This window comes from Notolabrus celidotus, chromosome 2 (assembly GCF_009762535.1).
Source record: "Notolabrus celidotus isolate fNotCel1 chromosome 2, fNotCel1.pri, whole genome shotgun sequence".
Taxonomy (NCBI): domain Eukaryota; kingdom Metazoa; phylum Chordata; class Actinopteri; order Labriformes; family Labridae; genus Notolabrus; species Notolabrus celidotus.
In genome coordinates this window covers 32,670,844-32,698,328 of record NC_048273.1, presented here as the reverse complement: position 1 = coordinate 32,698,328, position 27,485 = coordinate 32,670,844, and the positions used below count along the sequence as shown (strand labels likewise).

At 39.1% G+C, this 27,485-nt stretch overlaps 1 long non-coding RNA gene across 2 annotated transcripts in view; it reads right to left on the bottom strand.

The window, feature by feature from the left end:
• Positions 1 to 27,271, bottom strand: part of LOC117805727 — a 33,015-nt gene extending 5,744 nt beyond the window's left edge. For both annotated transcript variants that reach the window (XR_004629503.1, XR_004629504.1), the window contains exons 1-2: positions 27,128 to 27,271; positions 24,646 to 24,753 (exon numbers count right to left, since the gene is read on the bottom strand). This is a non-coding gene — a long non-coding RNA (uncharacterized LOC117805727). The remainder of the gene's footprint in view (positions 1 to 24,645; positions 24,754 to 27,127) is intronic.
• Between the last annotated feature and the right edge of the window lie 214 nt (positions 27,272 to 27,485).

Below are 27,485 nucleotides of genomic sequence, written 5' to 3'. Positions count from 1 at the left end.
TTGATCATACCAATAATTATTATGCCATAAACTTTTGTTTGTATAAAGATGAGGAATATACCTCACTGAGAGTGGGTGCCAATAAATCCTCAGTTACACCAACTGTTGTCTGCAACAGTGTCTTTTAATGACACCACCACTGGGAATGTTTTTAAATGAGAAAAAATGAAGTAATAATTGTCACTCATCACTTCATATCACCAGAGGGATGTGACTGAAAAAGCATAAAATATTTTTATTTCTGTGGTAGCCATTAAAGAGCACAGAGTATCAGAGTGATTTATATTCCAATATAACAAATCTACATAATTCAAGGGCATGGAGACAGAGTAGCCAATACTTTCTTAAATAGACAAACAAAATCGGGATGTGACAGAAGGTACTTCAGGTGTTTTAAGATATTTTTGCTCTGAGCATGTCTGTTAATTGCTTCTTGTCTCGTCTTTAGACAGAGGGTAATTGCAAAATCAATATTAGAAAAGCTGTAAAAGTCACCAATAAAACAAGAACAGATAATAACATCGTCTTCACTCATCTAAAAACTGACACTAACTTTCACAGTGCCATGTATGTGCAGTAAATCTTACAGTATGTCCTACTCATAACTTATTGTAAATGGGATGATATATGAACTCCTCAACTTGGAGGCATAAATTATTGGCTCAGCTCTTAGGTAACTAAAACAACCAGCCTTGGCGTGTGGATGGTAAAAATGTCAGAACCACCAGATGACTGTAAAATGTACATTACACCCCTGTAAAGTGGATGTCCATCAGAATCTGAGCACCTCCAGGCAACATGCCAATTGTGACATTAACATATTATCTGCCACTGAAATTATACCTATGTCAACATCAGTGCAAAGCCTTTAGAAAAGCTCAGCAGATGTGGTGACTAAAAGCGACACTCACAGATGTCTCTGTCTCAGCTATTGAATACAAATTGTCCTGAAAAAGCCTGTAACCATGCATTAAGCTCCCCACAGTGGGTGATGCTAAGTAGTTACTTTTATGAGTACTTTGACATCCTGACTTTCAATTTAATGCTTTGACAGTTTGAGTAAGTGGTGAAATTAAGGGGACATGCTCTCAGTGTTCTTTTGCTATTGCAATTTAAACACATTTTTGTAACTTTGATCTGTAATTTGGAGATCATTGAAGCTTGACATCATCAACTAATGATCAACAGTGCTTAAAAAAAGTTTCTTTACAAATGGCTGCCTTAGGATGGTTCACACTAGGGCCCAATCCCAATGTCCACCCTAAGCCCTGAGCCCTTCTTGACTTAATTGACATCACCTGTAAAGTGATTGAGGACAGGAGGCTGTAAGGGCTCAAACTGTAGAACTAGGAATGGGACAGAACTTTAAGACTTCTCCCGTGACCTGCATGACGTCATGACGTCACCAGCTCACCTTAGAGATATTAGGAATTATTATTTCACAATTTTTACTTTCCTCAAATTGAAGTCGCTTAAGTGACAACTGACTGCCATGTGATCCAGGCTCTTACCGTACAGACTGCTTAACCACATAATTTAAAATATATAAATAGGCTATATAACTATACAGTCCATGTATAAATTATACTCTCTACAAACATCTGTGAGATGTTAGATTGAGGCTGTTTTCTATATTTATACTTACAGGCAAACTTTTTTACCTGTACGTTTTTACAGGTACACATTTTTCTTACTGTCGCACTTTTTTTTATTTTCATGTTACAGCGTTTGTTTACCTTTCCATGCTTGCGGGCTTCCCCTGTTTCACGCCACAATGCTATGAACTCTGGGTAATTCCCTTAGGCTAAGTCTGCAAAAATGCCCACTTATGGAAAGGGGGCATAAAGGACTCAAAAAGTCAGTGAGAGATGCCTCACACACTTGATGTTTTGACAGTGAAACAGCCCTAAACCCTCACAGACTTAGCGGGAACGTGCCTCAAAGTCAGTGAGTGCTTGAGGGTGGACATAGAGATTGAATCTAGCTCTGTAATAGATTTACCCCTGTCTATAATGTTGAAAACAAGAGACCAACCAACATGACATTTGGTTGAAGGAGAGAACATGATGGGGAGTTATTTGGGATTTTTGTTTAACATTGAATTGCCCTTTCTCTATTATTTTTGGTATGGTTTAAGTCACATAACCTAATTTCAACCATGCCAAAACTAGAAAAAATAAGCAAATACATGCATCTTTTATTGAGTTTAATAAACTTCCAAGAAGGATTTTAGTTTGAACAAATAATCTGCCTTTTGATCAGTTTAAAGTAAACGACAGGTTTGATCAATTATTTGATCATTTGACACAATAGTACTTGGGTATGTAGATAGTGTGATTTCAAGATGTGGGGGTCGAGATAAAAAAGTATCAATGTTAAATCCACTGGCTGCTAGTCCCATTAACCCCTTGTCCTGCCTACCATTACCTTTGCATGTCCAATTGTCTCCTTAAATGCTTATGAATTTTGTATCTCTCGCATTCATTTAGCATTAAGTTCAAAATGTATGTGAGCGACAGTCTAACTATAGACGTTTTATACTGTTTCCCTTCATATATGTTCCAAATTGACTAATTTCTGCAAGAGGAGTTAGCCTTGAAGTGAGAGAATGCTGGATCTGTGACTCGAAGAATGAGCTAGCATTAGCCAGCTGCACACAATATCTCCCTTTCACACGTGTTCTGGCTTGGTAGCGGTAACGTAATGGCTAAGAGCTAATGCTAGCAGATGACGTTTTAATATTAATAACTATGGTGTGAATGAATCATAGTTGAATAAAATAACAATAATAGTTTGAAGCTCATCACCTTAATCAGGATCTCCGGAGCGCTCAGGGATGTGTGTCAGTTTCCCCTTTTAGTCTTTGAAACTAGCTTAACAGAAGCTCAAACTACTGCTGTGACCAGGGCACGAGGAACTGCTAACAGGATCAAATCGAATGTCTGACACTCGGCAGACACACAGGACATGAAATCAGTCACTGCAGTCACTACAGCACAGTATTCATCACTCGGTGCATACAAAGCTGCTTTTGAACTCAACAGCTGAGAATTCCAAAGTTTGGTCTGCTTTTTAACCATTTAGCTACAGGTTAAAATCAATAAGTAGGTCCAGATTTAAAGTGCAGATACATGTAAAAGCTCAGTGGTACATTCCTGTGAAGCCAGTGTCACAGTTAATTTTTAATCTATATATTTGGTGCTTCAACAAGAATATTATTTTTAGATTAGAAGCTACAATTTATTTTGTAGCTCTCAATAAATAAATAGCTTATGAGCAGGTCATTTTTTTGTATGATGTCCCAATGACTTAAAGCAGGGACCCATTAGGATACAGGGCACATGTAAACCCTTACCCAACAAATAAAGGTATTTTGCTATATCATTGCTCTAACTCTATTATATGTATTTCCCTAAAGCTACAAAGGTGGAAAAGGGTTGCAAGTCCTCTGATGTTACTTTGTTGTCCTTGCATTGTTGGGGAATATCATTTTTCTTTTACCTCAGATTTGAAATGAGGGGGAAATGGATGGAAAGTACTTGAATCTGCAAACGTTTGAACCAATCTCCATAAGTTTGGACAGTATTTAATGTTTAGCCTTAAACAACATTAGCATACAACATAAACAACTTCATGTGTTTGGTGCACAAAGAAGAAAAACACTGATGTCTTTCTTTTTTACTTCCATGTTTCTGCTGCAAAGTGTAACTCAGGATAGAAGAAAGTCATGATCCTCAATTATACTGTTTACTTTGTAAAGTAATTAAATGCTGGTATTGCATGCTGAGCAGGTTTTAATGAGATGTGCAGAATCTGCATGCTCAGACTGCTGGCAACTGTCCTCACTGTTGTAGTAAAGAAGTAATATTAAACTAATATTGGTTGGTGAAGTAATTAAACCGCAAGAAGTCTGGTATATTTAGAAAACACTGTTGATGGCATTTTTTAGTGGCTCACATTTATTTACAGACAATAATAACTTATTTTAAATGCTGTCTGAATAACAAACTGTGCTTAAAGCAAAGGATTATTCTGCATATTGCTTTAGGGCATGCACACCTGCCAGTTCTATGTTTACGTCATGCAATATCAGCTCAGTTGAGCGCTGTCCTCAACTATTACAATGTTTAATCTTCAAATATAGGTTCAATTTCTCTGCAGACTTAACTAAGGGGGAGTGACCTTGCCTGACACAATGTTTAATGGACCAACAAGAATGTTTTTTTGTGGGTATCTAAAAAGAGAGGGCTGTTAAAAGTCCACCATTTCCCCATTTCTCTATGTCATCGATGCCTGACAGGCTGTAATTTTCATTCTCTCACTCCAGCGGAGCCTACTCAGCTGGAGATTATGGAGATGATGGTTTAGGTTTTTAAGCACCCTCTTCATCCCGTTTTAAATCTCTATAATGTCGGAGCATAAATAAAAACAGATGCCTTTTATAAAACAACTGGGCACTGGAGCTGAATAACATTGTGCCTCAGTGAGCTCACATTTATTACTGCCGCAGCTGAAGGAACACTTCCTCGAGTCAATGTCAATCTACATGTCAATGGAAAACCCCTTTGACTAATGGCTCATGGAGAGCCCGGATTGAAAATCTTGGGTGAAACATTAATTTTCTAATTTCCCTGTCAGTGTCAATTTGGTCATTCATTTTGTCAATAACACTGCATTGTTCAAGTGCAAAGAGCTTTTAAGATACGCTTGCATTACCAGTTATTGACATGCACAACTTCCGTCAATAGGAAACAGAGCTTTAATTAAAGCTGCAAAATCAGTTCATCAGTAATAGGCTTTCAGATTAGTTCAATTTACTGGAGATTAGGGGGTCCTTGTGACAGTGGCTTGCACCTCTTGAGTGGCAGGAGGATGAGGGTCAAACTGGGGGAGCATGTCGGTGGTCACCCCTGCATTAAATGAAGCAGAGGGTTTGAATCATCTGCTTGTCTCTTTGGATGAGGATCTCTCCAACTGACAAAGTCTTTGCTTCTGATGGCCTCGTCTGAGGCAAGGTCAGATCCTTACTGCTTGACTGTCCCCAGAAGAAGTGTCTTGCAGCGTATGAGGCTTGGGTGAGAGGCAATCATAAGTGCTGAGAGGTAAAATGCTTCTTTAATTTTCAAGCAAACACAAATGTGTAGAACATACTGTATCTTCTGTAAAGAGGGAGATCAGTTCACTAAGTAGCATGAAATCATCGGCTTTAGAGAGTGATATGTCAGAGCATTACAGGTCATGTCCATTGCACGGAGCAGAATAATTTTTCAGTTGCATCAAGGCACTATCGTTCTTCAGGTTACATTTTCAACTTGACATGCATCAGAATATGTTATAAGGACAAAGAATACAGTGAAGCGGAGAGCAGTGACATTTCTGTCACTCAAATATTAGACAAATAATATGTCTTTCTATGCAATCTATTCAACTAGCATGTCATCAAAGGTGCTCTATAAGATACCTGACTTTCAAGGTCTTTCATACTTTGTCACACATTGATGTATCTGGTGCTGAAATTGTGAAGACGTAATTGTTGTTTGCTTCACAAAGGAGTCATTAGAATGTTGTTTTTTTAATACAGCTGGAAAGAACTTCATGTTTCTATCACATTTGACAGCCCCTGAAGCCATCCTGTCACTTATCTGATGTTATCCTGTACATGCCAAGGTAGTCATTTTCTGACAAAGAAAAGGCAACCCGCTTTCTTTGAACAGAAAAGCTATTTCTTCAGTGTGCTGTCAGTATTCTGCTGTAACATCTACCCCCTTGCAGAGGTCTCAGGCATCAATAGTTACAATAAAGAAACGGTCAATCTTGTAGCTGGTGGTCTAAAAGGTCAAAAGAACCTTGGTATTAATCTCAATCTGTTTCTCATCCAGTCAAAAAAACCCTCACAGGAGCTTTAAGTCACCACGTTTGTGTTGTTTAGCTGCTGCTAGCTCTCCTACCACAGACGTTGGCAAGGTAGCAATGAGTCTGCTACGTTACACAAGCTCTCCCTTTTGTCTGCCAAAATAACAACGACAGTCAATTACCACCACAAATACAACACCGTTCCATGAAAAAACATGATACTTAACATGTCAGTTTACTGGACGAATGGCATAGCTCTGGCATAGCTCTGATATCTTGGCATTTTGCCAATCCCTCGCTCCTTTCCAAGGCGGGCTTTTTCATTTATAGAATGGTCACCTCTGACTCTTGAAAACTACCATTTGACAGCTGAAACACAAAGGCTTCCAAAAGGCAGTCGACAAAGCAAGGCATGTCAAATATTTGCACACTCTATGGGAGTACGCATCTAAACTAATTACACCTCCCACTTGACAACTCACACCCAAATATAGACTGTTCACATTTTGAACACAGAGAGTCAATAAGTTCTTCTTATGTGCCTGGTTCAGATGAAACCGTGCTTAACAGTTCCTCTGACACAAAATGTAGATCAATGATTGGCTGTGAAGCACACACACGTTTCACAGCTCTATGGTTCTGTCTGTTTGTTGATTGGTCGGCTGAGTGCTACGTGTATGCTGCATGCTGCGTCTCTCTCCCAATCATTGAACTATTTGTGCTGGGAGCCACAAGCACATGCAAGTGTTCACAGAGAAATATTGGCTACTATCAACACCCAATTTGCTCTGCACTTAAAAAAAATGCTTACGTTTAAAGAGTTTCCATATGCAGAGAGAATATTATATAGTGTGGTGCTTAAATGCTGCATATTATAAAACAACTGTAGAAGTATTAAGGACTAGCTTGGTTTTCATTATTTTGTGGGATACGCTTTACAGTTTGCTCTACATAAAATGGGCAAACCAGAGTAATCATAACCTCAGCAGGAGAGCAAAGGAGTGAGATAGTATTCTGAAGGAGAGAAACAGTGATGCTCCAAATTTCTGCTGGACGGAGTGGATTTAAAAACAAGTTCTCTGTTGTGGTTGACCAAGACAGATCGATTTCTGTACCACTATTTTTTGTAACCTCTGGGTTTCAGGTCTGCCAGCTGTCAAAAGCTGCTCCATTAAATCATTTTTAACACACCTAACGTGCTTTGGGTTAAGCAACAGTGTTAACCTTTTCAGCTTCACTGTGCTCCTGTTAACAGTGCGTGTCTCACCTCGGACACCAAATTTGTCCAAAATGGCCCTGCAGGAATAAATTGAAAATTGTGTCACAAATATTACACGAATGTTACGGTACATCCAGAATGTATCAGAACCTTACACCACATGACTGTGAAGGATTGACAATAACAAAATTCAGCTCTTCTCTGACTTGCTGCAGTGACTGAAAATATACAGCATTGACTGACTGGAGGGAGGATAGGTGATAATCGGTGTCACAGAATACAATGTGAATCAGAGATGGTACATACAAGCTTGAGCCCTGTCCACCACCAGCCGAACATCCTATAAGTAATCATGTTTTCCAAAGTTTTTCAAGTAAGACCTGATCATTTACCTTTTCCTTTTCTACTGTCTGGATATGAAATTTTGCAATGCCTGGGGTGGTGAGACACTGATGAGGAGTCAAAAGGTGACTTCCAAAAAAGAAAAACATTAAAATACTCCAACAATTTAAATAATTTCAAAATTGAATTTTTATGTATTATTGAATAAAAAAAGTTGAATTTAAAACAAAACCATGCAAATAAAAATTGTTTCATTAGTTTTCTGCTTGATATGCTGTCACATGACCCCTGAGGTTACAACAGATTACAACAGCATCAGCTTCAGCAGGTTTTTTTTTTATGGCAGCACAGGTAACACCGCAACATTTGCACAGGAGCCGGTTCATTTTGTGCACAGCAGCTGTATTAACTATTTAAGGTTTTAAGCCAGTGTGAAACTCAGATGCATACATACCCACCTATGAGTCTACTTCTTGAATATTGTATTACAGTTGCTACAGTGGAAATGGAAATGTTGCCATGAAGATTACTTGTATTCTGGTTATTCTGCTTCTCTGTTTGGCTTTTGTGTTCTTTTCTGTTGTTTTTGGATTGGCCTATTAGTGCTTTCATGTGGCAATGAACAACATTTAAACACCCGAGGACCAGTGGGGGTCACCAGTCTCTGGCACAGTTATTTAAGCTTCAGCTTCTGAAAAGTTTGGGAACCCCTGTCTTCAAGAACCACTGTAAATGTAATGCTGCTTTGATGTCATGCTGAAAACATTTTGTTAATTTTGGTCTTTGTTGATTTTTCTGAGTAGTTCTATGAAGAGGCTTCTCACCCACAGACAGTTTAAAAATGTGCGTGTTTTATAGTGAATGTTTGCCAATGTTGAGTAACAGATATTTAAGGTAGTAGAATAATGCCCTCCGTCTAAGCTTCCATCATGGTTGCTTGATGTGTATGCTGTCCATGATGCTGATGTGACTTTCATAAAGTCATGGTATTACTAACTTTATCCTGCACTAATAACTAGTGGATTAGGGCACTATGAAATCTGTTTTATTTTTTTACAAATTCCATTTTTCTGATTTAAATCCTTTGGAATTCAGTTTTTTACCCTTTGCACTTATTTTACCACCATGTAGTGTGTGCTTTTTGTGTCAGTGAATAAAATGTCCGTTAATGAAATGCAAAAATCCTGAAATTTATTGATGCAACACATCATTGCACAATTGTGCCCAGTATTTCAAGTCAAAACATGATTTCATAACAAAATGTACCAATAAGTGCTATAAGTACAATGTGCTTATAATTTTACATGGCTTCAAGTAAAATGAATAAATTAATGTAAACACAAGTCCATTTCAGTTGTTTTGTTTGAAAAAGAAAACACAAAGTGCTCAGTAAGCTTTTTGTTTCTGTAAACACAGACTGTGAACACAACACTTAATTTCAGTCTGTTATTTGTAACAAAGGAGCTTCTTAAAACAACCTGACCTGTCACCTGACACATAGAAGTCATTTTGGAACCGTTCAGCTCTGTATTTTGGAGCAAGAGATGAGTTTGGTAGTTTTTTGGCAGACTTATCCGGTGTTTTCTAGTTGCCGCTTCGACATGTTGTTTATTTCGGGAGGGGGCGGGTGAGTGTTTGTGAGGAGATGCACGGGTGGTGCCACGAATGAGCCGTCCCCGGAAACATTTCCCCAGACAAACGTTCCTTCTCCTCATGATGACAGCATTTCAGTCACATTATGTCCGTTTCCGTGATATTCTGCGTTTAACAGTAGATTCCATTTTATTGGCCAATTCCGCGATTCCGTGAACGCCGAAATCATAGGACCCTAGTGGAGTCATCAGACTGTTTATGTTTGAACTGCAACGCTTGATTTTTTCATTGGCAACTTAGTCATTCATGTAAATAAAAGGTTGCACTGTTGGGTGCCGCCATAGGTTGCCATTAGGTGTGTCATTGCCTTCATTATTAATTCATTTGAAATGATTCAGATTATACAGTATATAATATATTTTTATTTGTATTGTAGCCTATTTCATATATATGTAATAAACAACTAAATGTCTTTGATTTATTGTTTTAGGAAGTCCTAAAAAATGTGCGTTGATTTTCTTGGCCCACACATAAAAATCTGATGCCTGGTTGCTCACTTGCATTTGCTGCTGGGACTGGTTCCCGGCCCAATCCTCTAGTCCTTGTACGTCAAATATGTTGCTAGGATTAGGGCTGATTTAAATGTTTTATCCTTTTTAAGAACACTTTTACTGTGAAGACAGGAAACATTTGTTTACAAAATTATTATTTGCTCCTGATCGCTCCTGATCTGTGATACTGTGACCCTGGTATCAAAAGCCCAAACACACTAAATGAGCACATTCTCCCATATGATTGACATTAAATGTCCTGTCACTCTATGGACCTCTTTTACGTTTTAAGGGTTAATTTCATTATGTTTGTAAAGTTTGATGTAGCAGAAATAGCCCTTAATCTAATGAGGACATGGCTTTAAATACAACAGATAAGTTCTTGCAATTAGTACAACATTCTGCTTTGTTGTTTGCAATCAATGACACCCCTGGATCTCTCATTAATTGGTCCTCTGAATATTAATGCTTCAAACACTGATTAGATGCAGAACAACGATCCATTCAACAATGTCCCTAGATTGACGAGTTTTCAAGCAGCAATCGCTTTAATGTGACCGTGTGTTTTTCCCCCTCAAACCTGAATCATTAGATAAGCAAACAGCGCAGCAGAGAGGCTAAATGACTTGTGTATGCTACATCGGATAAGCCAATAATTACTGCCCACTGTTCTCTTTGTGTTATTGATAGAATACAATGCCCAATAAAAAGGAGAAAGGTCAGGATGTAACAATTGCCATTTACTCCTTTTTTACACTAATGGACATCAATACAGGCAGTGTTCTGCTTTAAATGGCAAACAGTTTAATGATCTGCAGTAAAAAATTAATGATCATAACTGAGGGAGAATCTACCTTAATGAGCGCAGTGTAAATACTGAAACCGTGTCATTGTGTTTCCATTAGAGACACTGCCAGCAATTATCTGCTACCCTGCAAAATGAGGACTTTTTTTCATCAGGGTCAGACTTAGATGCTAGGTGCCTTTTTCTCTTGATCTCTTGTATGTCTTGTTTCTTTGGGCAGACAGCACTTAGTAGAGCCCATGTGATAGCTTCTTCATGATGTCTAGTATATACCTCCTCTCAGAGTTTACATGCTCTGGACTCTGTCTATCACAGAGCACTGAGGTTAATGATTATGTTTAAAGCATTAACTCATCATTGTTTGCTTTATGAATGTGTTGGCCTTCATGCCTTCTCACCTTCATCAAGCACAAGAGTACAGGGACTTACAGCCTTTGATCCCGGGACCTTTTCTTACCAGCTGTGCTGAAGGTCAGAACTGAGATGGGTAAAAAGGCTTTTAAATTTGCAGCTCCCTTTACTTTGAACAGATTACAGAAAGAGCTGTAGCTAAATTAACCTGTCTCACTAGATGATTTTAAGGTGATGCTAAACAAGCTGGAGGTAGACACACTGGGCTGCAGGTGTTCTGCCTGATGGACTTATGAAGATGGTTTAATTGTATACTTGTTTTGTTGTTTTATTCTGTTATGACATGTATCTAAATGTCCTCAAAATGTCTTGTATTATGTTTGTATATGCGGCTACTCTGTCAGAAACTCTGTGAACTCTGCTCCTGCCTACACAAAAAAAAAATAAACTAAGCCAATGTCTTCTTCTCTTTTCCAATGAAAAATATCATGTGAGACTTAATATAAGCTTCAATTGCTCGACAAGTCCTGATAAACATCTTTTTTTTTAATGATATTACTAGCAAAAACATTTACTTGTTGTGTTTTTTGAAATAAGAGTTGATTTTCTTGGGAAAAGAATGATGTCTTGATTCAAGAAACTTAACAGATATATTTGTCCTACCCCATGGGGAATTGGTTTTTACTCATTACAAGCAAATCAGGCCTTATTTTTTTGTTATACTATCTTGAAATAAGACATGTATCTGGACTTAGTCATGAATGTGGCTTGTATCAAGTCCAATGAGACATTTTGTACTAGGAATCCGGCAATACCAATTGCTTACTTTTGAGTTCTTGCAGTGTATCTTGACTCGGATGCTCTTGAAAAAGAGATTTTTATTCTCAATTATTTTTTATTTCCTGGTTAAATGAGAGCCAAATAAAATTTAAAAAATATACTTGAAATGATACTATCCAGAAACTAATAAGTCCCCCTACAGGTTTGCTGATTAGCAATTACAATGATGTATATTTGACAAGAAAATAAATACTGCACATCTAGATATTCACACAGTATAAGTTGAATATTTACCAAAGACATACATTATTTTACATTTTCACCAAGAGTCATGACATGAAGACATTTAAAAAAAGGAATCAGGTGCTCTGTTCAGGCCCGTGCAAATAAAGTGTTAGTTGTACTTTGGTGATATTAACAAGGGCTCGCATTTACGGTATATGTCATGATTGCTAAAGTACTAGTAATAATTAGGGATGAACCGAAAGACTTTTATCACTGAAACAACACGGCCGAAACAGAATGTTGTGATGACGCAAGCAAAAACTGTGGCCAGTACGCGCTTGTCGGGATAAGGGCCAACATGTCTGCATCTATTATTCCTTTAATTGCAGCACTAAAGCGTCTTCTAAGGAAAGAGGTTGGGACGGACCACGGAGTGAAAACAATGAAATGTACACTCTTAGAGTCTGTCAGCACACGTTTCACTGAGATCTATTGGGATCCTCTGCACTTCATCGTGACTGTACTTGATCCGCGTTATAAAGATCATTACTTGGATGTGAGAATAAAGCAGCGCGCACGAGTAATGATCAAGGCTGCGATTGATGCAGAGAACCCATTTGCCTTGAAATGTTAACGATCACTTATCGATTAATCAGCAAATCATCAAAACAATGCCAAATGCATTTTTTTTCCCTGAATCAAATTTCTTTCATGGCACAGTGTATATAACTGACAGTATTGAATAGCTACGGATCTTATTGAGGCGTACAAAATGTTAAACACGCTGAATATCAACATGTGGAGCAGGCTAATGATCTCCGCGCACATACAGTCATAAAAGTGAAGGCTCGGACTTCAACAAGGTAACTGAACAGAAACATATTTCAGACTCACAGTGTCCAGTTTTCTGTCTACTCGTTCTTATTGAGAAAAATAAGCATGTGAACGTGGTGTCAGGTGTCAGCCAGGAGAGCAACCTGGTCATAATCAGTCCGGTGGCGGAGCAAAAAAGCACTCATGGAGACCTGTCACTCAGCTGCAGCCCCCAGCTGAGTATCTCCACTGTGTGCAACACCTTAAGTCAGCTGATTCACATCGAAACATGCTTTACACTTAAAACACCTCCCTGATAGCTGGAAAAATATAAGACCCCATGATGTTTGTTCCATGTGATAGAAAATCAAAGTAGCAAAATGTGTTTGAGTAAGTTCTTAACAATCAATTAATCGATAGTCTATTAATTGCTGACATCCCTAGTACACAGTCATGGCCATAAATGCAATGGTACAAATAATTAGGGCCCGAGCACCGCTGGTGGCGAAGGCCCTATTGTGACCCTAAGGGTTATTATTATAGGAGATTGCAGTTTTGGACCCCTGAACATTAATTAAAGCACGGACATTTTTGCACACTCATCGGGTCTGGTGAAAATTGCAAGTTATTATAGGTCTCGCAAAAAAAAATTCTGTAGCGCCCCCTAGAGGTAAAAATAACACCCTACGCATCGAGTTTTTGAGCTACATGCATGAAAAATCGAACACATATTTATGGCATCAGGACGCACAAAAAAGTCAGTGGCACCCATATTCAAAACTCAACAGGAAGAGCGCCACCTAGCTTTGAACATGAAAAATGGGGCCAAAATGGGGCCAAAATGGGTCCGTGCAAGGGTGCATACTTTTGCTAATTTCTCCTAGGGCTTTTCTCCGATTCAGTCCAAACTAGGCACATTCTATAGTAAACCCATTGACAATTAAAAAAAATTAAAGGCATTCCGTTCAGACGAAAGATGTGGGCGTGTCAGACTTTGGGGCGGGGCATAAAAAAAAAACGTCGGAAAAGGGAATTTTGTAACTTTAAAATGCACGTAATTTCACCTCATCCAACACACTCGTTAGTGCTGGGAAAAATTGCGACATTTTATGGGTTTCGAAAAAAAAGTTAAAAAAATGTGCTCACTAACGCCCCCTACAGTTTTCAAAAACCCCTCCTTATAGGGGTTATTTTGAGCTACATGCTTGAAAAATTTTACACATATTCATGGCATCAGGATGCACAAAAAAGCCTCTTGCACCCATATCCCATACTCAACAGGAAGAGTGCCACCTAGCTTTGAACATGAAAAGTGGCGTAAAAATAAGGGTGCATACTAACGCTATTAACTTCTGGAGCTTTTCTCCGATTCAGTCCAAACCAAGGGCAACCTATAGTAGACACCTTGACGAGAAAAAATTATCAGAACAAATTTTGATCAGACAAAAAATGTGGGCGTGGCATGCGTTGAGGCGGGGCATCAAACGCACATACAGCTCTGAATGTGAAGAATGAAGCCCGATAAGGGTGCATGCTTTTGAGAGCTCCTCCTAGAGTTTTTCTCTGATTTAGTCCAAACAAGGCACATTCTATAGCTGACATATTGACGATTATAAAACCATTAAAGGCATTCTGGTCAGACTAAAATTGTGGGCGTGGCAGACTCTGAAGTTTGAGGTTTTCTTGGCAATCTGCCAAAAACTTGGAACATTTGCACCACCTAAGGCAGCATATACTCTAAGATCTTGTTTTCGCATCGTGTGGTGGCAAACATCAGGAGGCGGTTTATGTGTGGCGGCGGCTCGCGTAGGCGGCGGTCGCAGGTGTGCGAGGGCCCGTTCATCGCCGCTTGCGGCTTTAATTATCATAATAATTTATTTGGGTTTTACGGTTTTCAGCCTTTCTTTCCTTATTTTCAGTTTTGGCCAAGAATTTTCATTTCAGTGCATCCCCAGTAATAATGAATCATTTTATTAGTTGTGGGAGTTTATGGACACCTCATTACACTTTGGCTTTGATGTATTAAATGAAAACAATGACACTACTCTGAACTTTTCATTTGTGTCCCGAGTTGACGGATTCATAGTTCACTGAAAATATAATATACGACTCAGCACTACCTAGACAGAATCACATTTTTCCATCATGAAAGCATTGACCAGATCCATTATTCTAATGTGAACATGAAGCCTGAAAAACTGAATTTGCATTCAAACAGATTTTACCCATGTGGGTGGTTCTGCCCTCGGCAAGAAAGTATTTCATCTACATCTGTAAAACATTTGTTACTGTAATCTTGTCATCTTGATACTCTGATTTTATGGCTTCATTTTTAACATTTGCAAAGTGTTGCGTCACAAATGTGAGAAATACAACAGAGAATACTGCTCAACCTTGGGGCTCCCTTTTGATGAAAGAGAGAGCTAAGACTTCGAACACAGTGGCTCGGTGACCTTTGCGGTGTCTGAACAATGTGATGACTGTCACAATTCAAACTTTTCCTATTGGTCAAGTTATTTTGTCTTCAATATAGTCAGATAAACTTTGTCCAAGTTCTGAAAAGACAGTGTGCTACATTTGTCCACATATACTTTGCAGCAGGTCACTACAAGTGAATGATCTGTAGTATTGCACAGTTACCACTGTGCATCTGGCTGGCAGGGGGCTTTAAATATACAGTATTCAATTTACAAGTATTAAAAAATAAAGCACTTGTTTTACAGCTAGTACAGTGTAACAATATTCCATCAGCTTTCAATATAACATTGGCATTCCTATTTTGTTAAAAGTAAGCTGGTGTCTGTTAAATTATACATTTTAGTTTGGGATGTGTCTTTCTCAACTTTTAGTGCTGTGTTTCCACAACTGGTGTGCACATACTGATCCTCATAGAGTGGGGTGTGGAGTTTATTCAACCTAACAATTTCCTCTTCAATGCCAGATTGTCCAAGTACTGTACAACTCCATGTGGAAATGTAAAATATTGACAAAAACATTGCTATGATATCATTGGTGTAAAGCTGGGACGATCTTTTTCCTTCCCACGCCAAGGGATGCCAACTTTACCTGGCTTCCTTAGGAAGCATGACATGACAGAGGCAAATTAATTCATGGCCACTGTAGTTTCACCACACAACTAGGGTTAACTTGGATATTTATGACAAAATAAATATCTAAACAGTCATACATGAAACACTGAGTCACACATGTTCAACAAAACTACTTCGCTCCTGCTCAGACTGTCTCCTGATGTCTCAGCCAGCTCCCCTCAGTGTTGTCTTAGCTGTTAGCTTGTTTGCTAATCACGTCCTGCCTGTAATCTGTCTGTATAGCTGTCTCTCTGCTCTTTGCACCACTGTGCTCGTGTGTCCCTGTCTGCACATCCACTGCTGAAGATGACAGCTTGTTGTCATTCTTTTAGTTCCCTAACTGAGGTGGATTTGGGGAAACTTTGGGCTGAAGCAGTCCCATATAGAGAGCAGTAGAGAGCAGTCCCGCTCATTTCCCCAGGACCGGTTCACTAACTTTCCCAAAACAGCTCAGAGTTTAGCCTAACAGGTCCGTCTGACACCCAGAGCCGAGCTCCTGCACTTCAGCCTCTGCTGCTCCGGGCGTCCCATGGTCCTAACGCACCAGAGACTACGAAGTGATAGAACTAATACATTATATAAGTCCTGATTCTGAAGTATTTTGTGACTCAGCATTCAGAGACTATTTGAAAGGAATAATTTTCAGATTCTGGAGTTTTTATGTCTTTAGATTCAGAGTTAGACGGCTCAAACATGCAGGCTGGGAACTCTCTCTTGACCTGTCAATCAAAGAGTTTGGCCATGTCCACACAGTCCTGAGAAATGCTCTGACCTGTAAAATAAGCTGTTATTGAAAATAGTTTTTTCAGAGTTATGGATGTTTATTTTCACTCAGATTTTTGTTGCTTGATTACACATTATATTTTGATATTCTATATACATTTTAAATATTCCATTTACATTTCCAGAGGCTTTAAGATTACGAGTTTTGCCGGGAACACTGTAGCTGTTGGCTAGGAGGCTTGAAGCCCGCCTCTTTACCTCACACTAAGTTTGGTTGAATTCAGCATTATCAATATGGCTCCCACCGACGATTGGCTTCAAAATGCTCAGGAACAGATGGGTGACGTCACGGATACTATGCCCGTTATTTATACAGTCTATGCATTTTCCTAAACAATTAAAACTTTTTTTTTTAAATGGACAGCAGAGTCTGCAAAACAAGAGAAAGCCTGGCTTCCCTCAGTCTCGAGGAGAAAATGGCACTGCTGGTCTCCATGCTAACATCATGCCTATGCTTATCTGTTTCATTTAACCTGCACTTACCTCACGTTCGTCATTATTCAATTTAAATCCAATTACTCTGTTAAAAGATATTGTGCATTTGTTTTCTGCAGGAAACAGTTAATCTCCATTTACATTCCACTTATCACTCTGCAGGTCGCTTAAGAGCAAGCCATCCATTCCTCTGCAGTGATTGACAGCTCTGAGACACCTTGCGATGACTCCTCTGCCTCTGTCATGTTTCGTCTCTTTCTGTCTTCTCTCCTTTTCCCTTTGATGCTCTATGTCTTCCTAGCATACATGTATGCCTCTTCTTAACGTCCCCAGGGACCTTCTCGATCCCTAGCCCTTAGAAAATAAAGGAGCGTATGCAATAAAAAGCTTTCTGAATGAGAAAATATATAAATAAATTTCTGTTTTCTCTTTATTCTTCCGCCTCCTTCAGGTTTGCTGCAAAGGCATCAGAGACACCCTGCTGAAGCCCCCCACTGACTGACAGCTCCAGTGCCTATTATGCCAACTTTTCTTAAGCCATCACATCTTGTGGCCTTCTGTCAGGAGATAGAAATGCACTTGAAGCATCAGATACGCACTTTTAAAAAAAAAACGGAACATGAAGAGTGACCAAGTGCCTCCAAGGCTTGTTTCTAATTTAGTAAGCATAAAAACGGTAAAAAATATCGCTCCAGGGCAAGACTGATGAGCTTTGAAATGAGAGTCTGATCTTTGATTTAAGTCACATAGTTTCAGTTTCCATTTTTTAACGTAGTAAAGAAGATGAGTACTCTAGAGGAATGTGAAGAAAACCAAAATCTCTTTATAAATGTAAAGGGAAATTACTCATGGCTTCCACATGAATGCTGTAATATGAGAATTAAACATTTTCAGATCTTGATTGCTTAACAAACCTGAAGTTAGGATTATTATAGGTGTTTGCATTGCAATGAAAAATTAAGCAACTTTTTTTTTACAGTTTGCTATTTGCTGTTTTTGTATTAGTATTGTAGTATTCGGTCCTGTCTCGGTTTCAGACTGGACGGACTCTGAATTTTTAAATCAGTCAAGACCACCACTGATATGCTACCTTTCCACATCATTACTGTGAGCAGAAAGAAACGTCCCTTTCTGAAACAATCAAAGGCTGAAATTCGTAAGTGGTTTCACACCCCCCCCCCCCCCCCCCTGGTTTCGGCTGCAGCCTTCCCAGTCTGTTACAGTCTGAGTGAGTGGCACGCCCCCCTGAATACAAGCGGGAGAGACGACAGGAGGGGAGGCTGGTGTTTGCCGGGGACCAGAGATGTCCTTAAACTCATCTGCAGTTAAGTTTTGTTTCCAAAACCATGATGAGTTTATCTGCAAATCAACATGCAAATGAAAACAAATGGCAGTGTGCAATTTCTTGCTAAACACATCGACTGCAGTGAAGCGTCTAATGTTAAAGCTGCTGTCGGTAGGAATGGTGTAAAAAATGTGATTTTATTTTCTGCTGGGTTTGGAGAAAAGGTCATAGTACCCATCGGTACTCATTGGTAAGTTGAGTAATTTGAGACTATTGCGAAATCTCTGTGCTTTCCAATGCTTTTGTATCAAGCTATGTTATTGTTCCTCTAGTTCCTGTTATGATGGACCAATCACAGCTAATCTCCACTCCTCTGTCCTGATTGGTTAAGGGGCGGCCCCTACTACGTCCTCCGATTGGTTATGAGTCCGGCAGTATCATGACTGCACACGCCGATCTGTGTTGGTGGCTAAGAGCAAGGGAGAGGTTCCGGTGGCTGGTGGGGAGGCTTTCAGCAGTGTGACTGCCCCCTGGTGGCTGGCTGCAGTATAGGTCAAAAAATCCGTCTCCCCCATTCATTTGAATGGGGGAGCAGTCAAACTTATATAAAAATAAATACACGTCGTACGAATGTTTCTCACATCCGTATGCTGTGGTGATATGTAGTTAGTATTTGACTGTTTTGTGTTCAAGGCCTCTTTTTCCTGAAAAGTTTCTTTTTCGTTAGTTATTAGAGTTTAAAAAACAGGGTTTTACTTCCGGGTTTCCTTTGATTCACAGCCACCGTGGAGTGAAACTTCAAAGGACACACAGCGTCTTGTGACGTCACACTGTAGGGTAGAGCTTATTACAGTGGCTTCACAGGCTCTGGCTGCACAATGGCGGCGCCCAGGAGCAGGATTTTTTGGCTTCAGAACCGTACAACGGGAAGAGGCGGAGCAACGCTGTCCATTTTTATTTACAGTCTATGGCTAAGAGGAAATCTGGTTGGGAGGGATAGTGTTGACATTGGAAGTCCCTCTCTTGTAACAGATGTTTACTCTGTGATTACCAACAGCAACTTTAAATATAAACCTGCTACAGAAGTGTGTTGCATTCACATGAGAAAAAAAAAAAAGGCTCCGTTTTTCTGAATGAACGAGTCATCGGGAGGCCTACCTTAAATTCAACAGCTGCAAAGTCTGCGAAAGCCTGCAAAATGTTGACAAGCTAATAACAAAACCATCTATGTTACTTAGAGACACCAGTGTCTCCCAATTTTTAAAACCCAAAGCAAAATAAAACTGTATTAAACTGAACAACCGGGGCATGTACACTTCCTTGTGTGGAACTTGAGGTGCTAATGGGATTTTACTTGCAATGTTGTTCATTCAGAAAAACAGAGCAGATTTTTTTTTTATTTACAAAAACATGTCTCGTAATTCCAAGATAATTAACTCGTTAATAAAAACAGAGCAGATTTTTTTGTTCTCATGTGAATGCATGTATGCTTCCATAACCTTCCATAACCTGCACCTCGTTGCTATCAACATTATTTTGCACTCTCTTAGCTCTCTTCTACATCATTAACAACCTTCCTAATGCGAGACTCATTTGACAATGGAATCAGGAGTGGACCTTTCAAAAACAGGAACCTATACTTTATACTTTGTACATTATAAAACATACAGCTGATAGGGATTGTCAGAGAAGGAGACAAATACTTGCAAACGTGAAAACGGAAAGAGGTGACGTCAGCAGGTATGTCAGTGTATCTTGATTTTAAAAAATAAATCTGCATTATTTAGCAGTATAAACGAGATGGTGCATGCTAGTCGAACTAATCTCAGCCAGCTGCACAGCACCTCTCTGCCCTCCTCTCTCTCTTTCTCTTGCCAGTGCGTAACGGGAGGGGCGAGCAAGTAACCATGGTTATATGAATACTCCGTGTCTGTCATCAAACTTTGTTCCAAGCCCTCCATTACACAAAATCAAGGTCCCAATTGATTAAAAAATGAAGTTACTCCTTCACTGGCTTACCTCAAGTTAAAGAAATGACATTCTGGATGACATTTTTTAATTGATTGGCATTCCACAAGTGCTCAAACAAAACAAACAAGGAGTAATTTCATACAAAACAACATATGAACCAAACATAGGGTGTATTCAGCTCATGGTTTCTTGTGTACCATGTTTAAACATATCTGAGTCTTCACCTGCAACCTTTTCACACCAGTGATAAATGCATTCATTCAAGCACATTATGAAAAGGTGGACTGCAGAAACACAAGAACTAAAAAAGTGTTTAATGAATGTGTTCAGTACTGATGTGAAAAGGTTGCAGGTGAAGACTGTAGGATGCTTTTAAAAATGGTTAACAATGAAACATAAGACTAAATCATTATTATGAGATGGTGCAGAAAAGCAAATATTGGCTCTGCAGATCTTGAAAAGCTGCAGTTGATTACAAGTATGCCTACTCTGTATTTAGTTCATACGTAGTTTTTGTATGACATTAGTGGATATACTTAAGTGTTGTTTATGCACAAGACTAGATCTTATTGTAAAACAGCCCTGAAAGGTAAATATTGGAGCATAAAAACCATCATAATGGAAGCAAATAAATGTTTGGTGCCATGAGAGAGACAACCAGACCGTCCTGATGGTGCAAACTACGAAACAACAATTATTTAATTATTCAGTCACATTCACTTTGCTACAATCAAATCAATATTGTAAATTAATTAAATTATTTTTATGAAATGTTATGTATTTATGTATTGATTTTACATTTACAAAAGGAGAAAAAAAGCGAAGAAGAGAGAGAGGATTTTAAATGGTCTTTGTCTCATCGTTGTCTCATCCTGTCTTGCTCTTGGTCTTGACTTGCTCTTGATCCCTAAATGTCTTTGTATTGTATTTGTAATGGTCAGTCCAGTCAAGACCATAACACTAACTTGTACATTATTTGTGATATTTTCAATTATTCCCTGATTTTCTATTAATATATATATATATATATATAATTCTGAACAAGTGGCACCAAGGAACACCTCACAGTTACATAGTTTAACATTTACCCTCCTCTTGTTGACCGTCTGGCAAAAATCCTTTTGATTTATCTGGAGAGCAAAACAACTTTTTGGTTAGAGGCTGACCAATCAAAAGCAGACAAAAAGAGGCTAGAGTAAAAAATAGAGAGGGATGTCAACACACAAGGAGCTGAGTGAAAGAGACATCGACCAAACTGAAATAAAAAGGACACAAAGCAACAACAAACCCCAGCACAATATGTGCTTTAGCAAAGTAACAGGACTGGAAAAAGCAAACAGAAAAGTTATGGAGGGCGACCTTACACAGGTGCTGCTGCTATTTCCTACATCTGACAGGAACGGCAACAGAAAAACACTCTTGTTTTGAGTTCACCATGAATGAAAATGTTATGTTTAGTGTTAAAATAACACTGGAGCAGTCTGATGAAGGGACATATATTTGATCATTCGAGGTTTCCAGTTGGCTTACAAGAATAAGAATACCATTGCCACTGCGCCATTGGCCTAGCGGTCTAAGCGTGCGCCACATATACAGAGGCTATAGCCCTCGTCGTAGAGGTTGCTGGTTCAACTCCAGCCTCAACCATTTACTGCATGTCCTCCCCCACTCTCTACCCTCACATTCCCTGTCTCTTAGAATCAGAATCAGAAATACTTTATATATACCGGGGGGAAATTCAGTTGTTACAGAATGCTGTTATACACAGTATGAAAAAGTCAAATTATGAATAGAAAGAAGGAATAAACTAAGATGTAAATACGAATGAAAAATTTGATTAATAATAAGTATATACAGAAACGCTGAATAGTTACAGTTCACCATGTGAAAAAGCGCTGGGAATGAAGGTATTATATACAGGATGTTAAAGTGTCAGGGATCTTGCACAGTGTATTGCACGTTATTGCACAGATCACAGAAAATAGTTCAGTCATCAGAGGGAGGAGTTTTACAGTCTGATGGCCACAGGCAGGAATGACTTCCTGTGGTGTTCTGTGGTGCATTTAGGGGGGATCAGTCTTGCGCCGAATGTGCTCCTGTGATTCACCAGCACGTTGTAGAGAGGGTGGTGGATGTTGACCATGATGCTGTGGAGCTTTGACAGTCCTCCTCTCTGTCACTGCTGTCAGAGAGTCAAGCTCCACCCCAACAACTTCACTGGCCTTACGGATCAGTTTATTTAGTCTGTTTGCATCCGCTACCCTCAGCCCGCTCTCTTCAGCTGTCCTATCGATCAGAGGCAAAAAAATGCCCCAAAATATTTTTTTTTAAAAGAAAAAAGAATACCATTACCATGGAACCAACTGAACATGATCGGACATAACTTGATCACCGCTTGTTTATTTTCAGCTGCATAAAAAAAAAAAATGTATAGTAAAATCTGGAGCAAAATCAGGCTGTATTTAAAGTAAGCAGCAACCTTCGGTCTCAAAATATGAAGCCCATGCGGCAGTGTTATAAACAATTCATCGAGAATCCACTTGAGGCTGTCTGCAGAAACACCGGAAACCACATACACACCAATTCAAAAAAGACAATCTTTGCAGAATTAATAAACATGTTTACAGCCTGGTTCAAAAAACGGCATCAGTCTACGTATCTAATTTCTCTATCGGCACACACTGTACAGGGGGTGAAAAGCGACAATTCAAGAAGATATTAAGATTACGATTTTTTGCCCAAATAAGGACATGACTGACTAGACTGACACATAGCTGTTGACTAGGAGGCTCAAACCCCGCCTCTTTACGTAACACTCTTTTGGTTGAGTTCAGCATTTCCAACATGGCTGTTGCCGATGGTTGGCTTCAAAACAGGAACAGATGGGTGACGTCACAGATACTACATCCATTATTTAAACAGTCTATTACTTAATGGTACAACAACTCAATTGAGACTTGTATGTACGTCACTTTGGATAAAAGCGTCTGCTAAATGACATTGTAACATTGTAACTAGGACTGGTTGTCACCAAGTAGCAAACTCAGGTCTCAAACGAGCTAATGCGGAAGTGTTATAAACTGCAATACATCGAAAATCCGCTCGAGGCTGGCTGCAGAAACACCGGAAACCACATAGACATGAATGGGAAAAAGACGATCTTTGCAGCATTAATAAACATGTTTACAGTCGGGTTCAAAAAACGGCTTGGCCCTACAAAGCTAATCTCTCTAATGGCACACACTGTACGGGGGGTGAATTTTTTTCTAACGTGAAGGTTCAGAAGATATTAAGATTACGAGTTTTGCCCAAATAAGGACATGACTGACGTGACTCCTGATCGGGATCCCACAGCCATTGGCTAAGAGGCTCATGCTACGTCACACTCTGCCTAGTTGAGTTCCACATTTCCAATATGGCTGCTGCCGTCGATTTGCTTCAAAACAGCCCTCAGGAACAGATGGGTGACGTCACGGATACTACGTCCATATTTTATACAGTCTATGGTTGTCACAGTGCTCATTACAGCCAAAGGATAGGACCCTATTTCACCATATTAAAACTTTGGCCTAGTGCCATGTTTACGCCTGTGTAGCCATTTGTGTAGCACACAAAAAAATAAGGCTGGAGGTCATTTTAAAACATTGTGAGTCAGAGTATTTTCTCATGCAGCTTTCGTTTTACTTATTTTAAGAGAGTAAACAAATACGGAAACACAAAAGGCATGCTAAGTTTGATAGCTATGTTATTGATTTAAAACTGACTCAGTGTTTCTGGAATAAAAATAGCTTTTTAAAACTACAACTTCTTTATTTATATATATATTAAGTAAAGGGACTCCTGACACTGGCAACCCACTGATGATAGAATCAACCACTGTAAGAGGTACCGGCTATGAGTAACTCATATGATAGTAAAACAAATGTGACAGCAAACCCTGGCCCCCCCTACGTAATAAGCCAGACAACTTAATCAGCCAACACCTCATTGAGGAGCATTGTAACCTTCATGAAGGAAGGTAGGGCCTATTAGCTTAAATTGTTGTATTAGACTTCATTCGTTTTTACTAGGTACACAAAACTAACACGGATACAAGTATTTAGCTTTACAATGAAACAACATTAGAGTTGAATTTATGTACTTCTTGGTGCAAGTCTGGGTGGAATCACCAAAATCAGATAGCAAAGTTGGTTAGTTTACATCTAGTTAGCACAAAAAAAATCAGTTAAATCCCATGCACCTGCTCAGAAATAAAAAATGACCACTTGCCTCATGTATCTTCCTCGGTGTCACACTTGACCACAAGACACTTGTCTTCTAAACCTCAGCAACATCATACATCTCTTCCTGACGCTCTCCTCTCACTTCTCTTCTCTTATCATACCTCCTTGCATGCTGCTCATGCTTTCTTTACCTTCCTCTCTGGAGACTGTCCCTCCCTCTCTGTCTGTTTGCATCTTATCCTTTCTTACCATCCTCCCCATTCTGTCTTCCCTGCCTTTCCCCCCCTGGGTGACTCGTGTGTCAGGGCTGACAGAGATATTCTGTACCTGTCCTATTGGGTCCTGTGGGAGAATCAGTGTGTGATGTTGACCCAGGATGACAGACGGCGAAGCCAGGGTATCCAACACCTGAGGAGGAAAGGAAGCTGTCCTGCCCTGAGGAAAGAGGAAGCATGTTGACAGTAATGATGATGCCCCTGCCTTCATCCTTATGAACATATGTACCAACATATGTATGGATATGTATACACATAAACAGAGGTTATATTCAATGATGTTAACCTGCCACTCTAACTAACTGTGAGCTTAATGCTGGAGTCATTTGAAATCCTGTAATTGTACAAAGTTGATTTATCTGATTTTCTTTTTCCCATTTCAGCATTCAAAAAGCATTTTTTTAAGTCTTGGTATGATCCTAAGCATTCTATTTGAAAAAAGACAAAAGTTAAATAAATTGTAGGTTTGGATAGAGTTACAAAGTCCAGTGAAGATATTGTGTAAAAAAAAATCTTTTGAACGTTATTCAATTAATCATTAGTCATGACCAAACTGCTGAGATCCATGGCCCTGTGGTTCAAAACAAACCTAACTGAACTTTGTTATAGGATTAAATGAAAAGTAAAATGGGTGAGTCGTGCAAAATGGAAAATGAAAATATTCTGAAATTGTTCAAGGTGACAGACTCTAGTTTTTGGTTTTTATCTTGATAAAACCCTTTAGTTTGTTTTCCAAAACTCTTGAGCACAGAACTGAAATACCTTTCATCCAAAAACATGTTTTTCAAAAATATATCAAATATTTTAAACTATCAAAAAATGTTATTACATTTATACAATGTAGTCTATACTGCTGAAATTTCTTTTAGATTTCTCACTCATACCAGTCTGTACAGACAGAGTGACATACATAAAATAAACATCAATTTCCAAATGTTTTTCTTGTCAATTTCAATAACGAGATATTTAATCTAAAAGGTACAGTGTGTATACATGGGATGTTTTCATGTCTAAAAATCAGGACAAATGGAAATTCCAATTCTTCATCATTCTGATCCAGATCTTACTTACTTACTAGATAACACTTGATACACAACTAAGCATAGGATTTATATTTCAACAGCGTCAACAAAGAAAAGTGGTGATACAATCATACAGATTGGATAAATCAACAGTTTTGCTTGAAAGCGTCAAACTTTTTCTGGAAATAAAAATTCAATAAAATGTTCCATTAAATGAATGTGAATTGGGGTGCCATTGGCCTAGCAGTTTAAGCACTCGCCCCATATACAAAGGCTATAGCCCTCGTCGCAGAGGTCGCAGGTTTGATTCCAGCCTCGACCATTTACTGCATGTCCTCCTCCACTCTCTACTCCCCATGTTTCCTGTCTCTCATCAGCTGTCCTGTCCATTGAAGGCGAAAATGCCTAAAAATGCAACTTAAAATGATAATAATAATAATAATAATAATAATAATAATAATAATAATAATAATAATAATAATAACAACAATGTGAATTGATATCCATGCTTTGTCCATGTTTGGTTTCATCACCATAATATTTGTAGCTGCTGTTCTGAGCAAATTGACTCAGAAATGCCAAATGTGTTCGCCATGAAAGCATTTAGCAAAGATGATCTTAGAAAATCAAAGCAAATCAAAGTTGCAAAAGTCAGTAACATTTTCTTTCTACAACCGAACTCCTGTGAACATGACTGGAGTGTTTGTTTTCCTTTCATCCGTCATGTAGAACAGCCCTGGATCAACAGCAGGGAAAAAGTTCACCTGCTGGCTGCCAACAGCCTCACAATGAAGGCTGACCTCAAACATTTTGTGTTACAAAGTCCAAAAAGGGTAAACACGCAGGGGGATTCACTTTGTCTGATTTAGCTAACACTACAGTGAGTCCCTGCACAAGTAGATAATTAAAACAGAAAGGTCCTCAATCAGTTTTATTTATTTATTTAATCTATTTAGAGTTGTAGAATCATAACAGCCTCACAGCTCTGCTAGCATGACTTTTTTGAAAGTACAGACGGGGCTGATACTATGAAGTGAAAAAGCAGTGTCATGGTGTCTTGAAGCCAGTACTTCACAGGAGACAGTCATCTTATCACTCAAAAACTTGTCAACTCCACACAGTAAACTTGCCATCTTCTCAGAAATATCGACAGGACTAAGACTTATTTGGCCCATCTTCAGTGTGAGACATGGTGACAGCTTTAAGAGCAAAAGAGCTCAGTGTCACTGCAGAGCACTTTCCCTGGTTGTGTGTTTTACTGCACCACTGTGTACAGTTTATCATGCAGGACCTCCTCAGGATTAATGTTTTCATTTGAACCCCTGATAAAGAAGTATTGATCTTGTTAATCACACTCTTAATACGAGAAATCCACTGGGAAACATTAAATGTCCCAGTGAACTATTGATCTCAGCTTTAGGTCAAAAGTTGCTCAAATTTGAGGCAAGTTTAAAAGCAACTAAAGTTTGACTTGTTGCACAAAGAACAGGCTCTGAAGATAAGTTCACTTACCTTGAAACATGTCTATAATACTTATTTTGTCTGTATTTCAGCATGCCCACACAGGTTCAAAATAAATGTCAGTCAATGATGGCTGACACAAACATGTGGCAGCTATGCCTTTACTGTTATGGTCCTGATTTTTTTGTTATTTGCCCTAACCCTCTCTCTCTCTGCCTGCAGGTTGCATGGGTAGGGGCGGGGCCGGTCTCCTCAGGAGTGAGGCTCATCAGGCACACCTGTCCCTGATTTTCTCATCAGCACTGGCTTCTTAAGCTGCCACCAAACACTCCTCCAGTGCCAGATTATTTCCTCTAGCCGCATGCTCCATGTCCCATTGTAGCCTTGCTCCTGAGGAGATTCAAGCCAT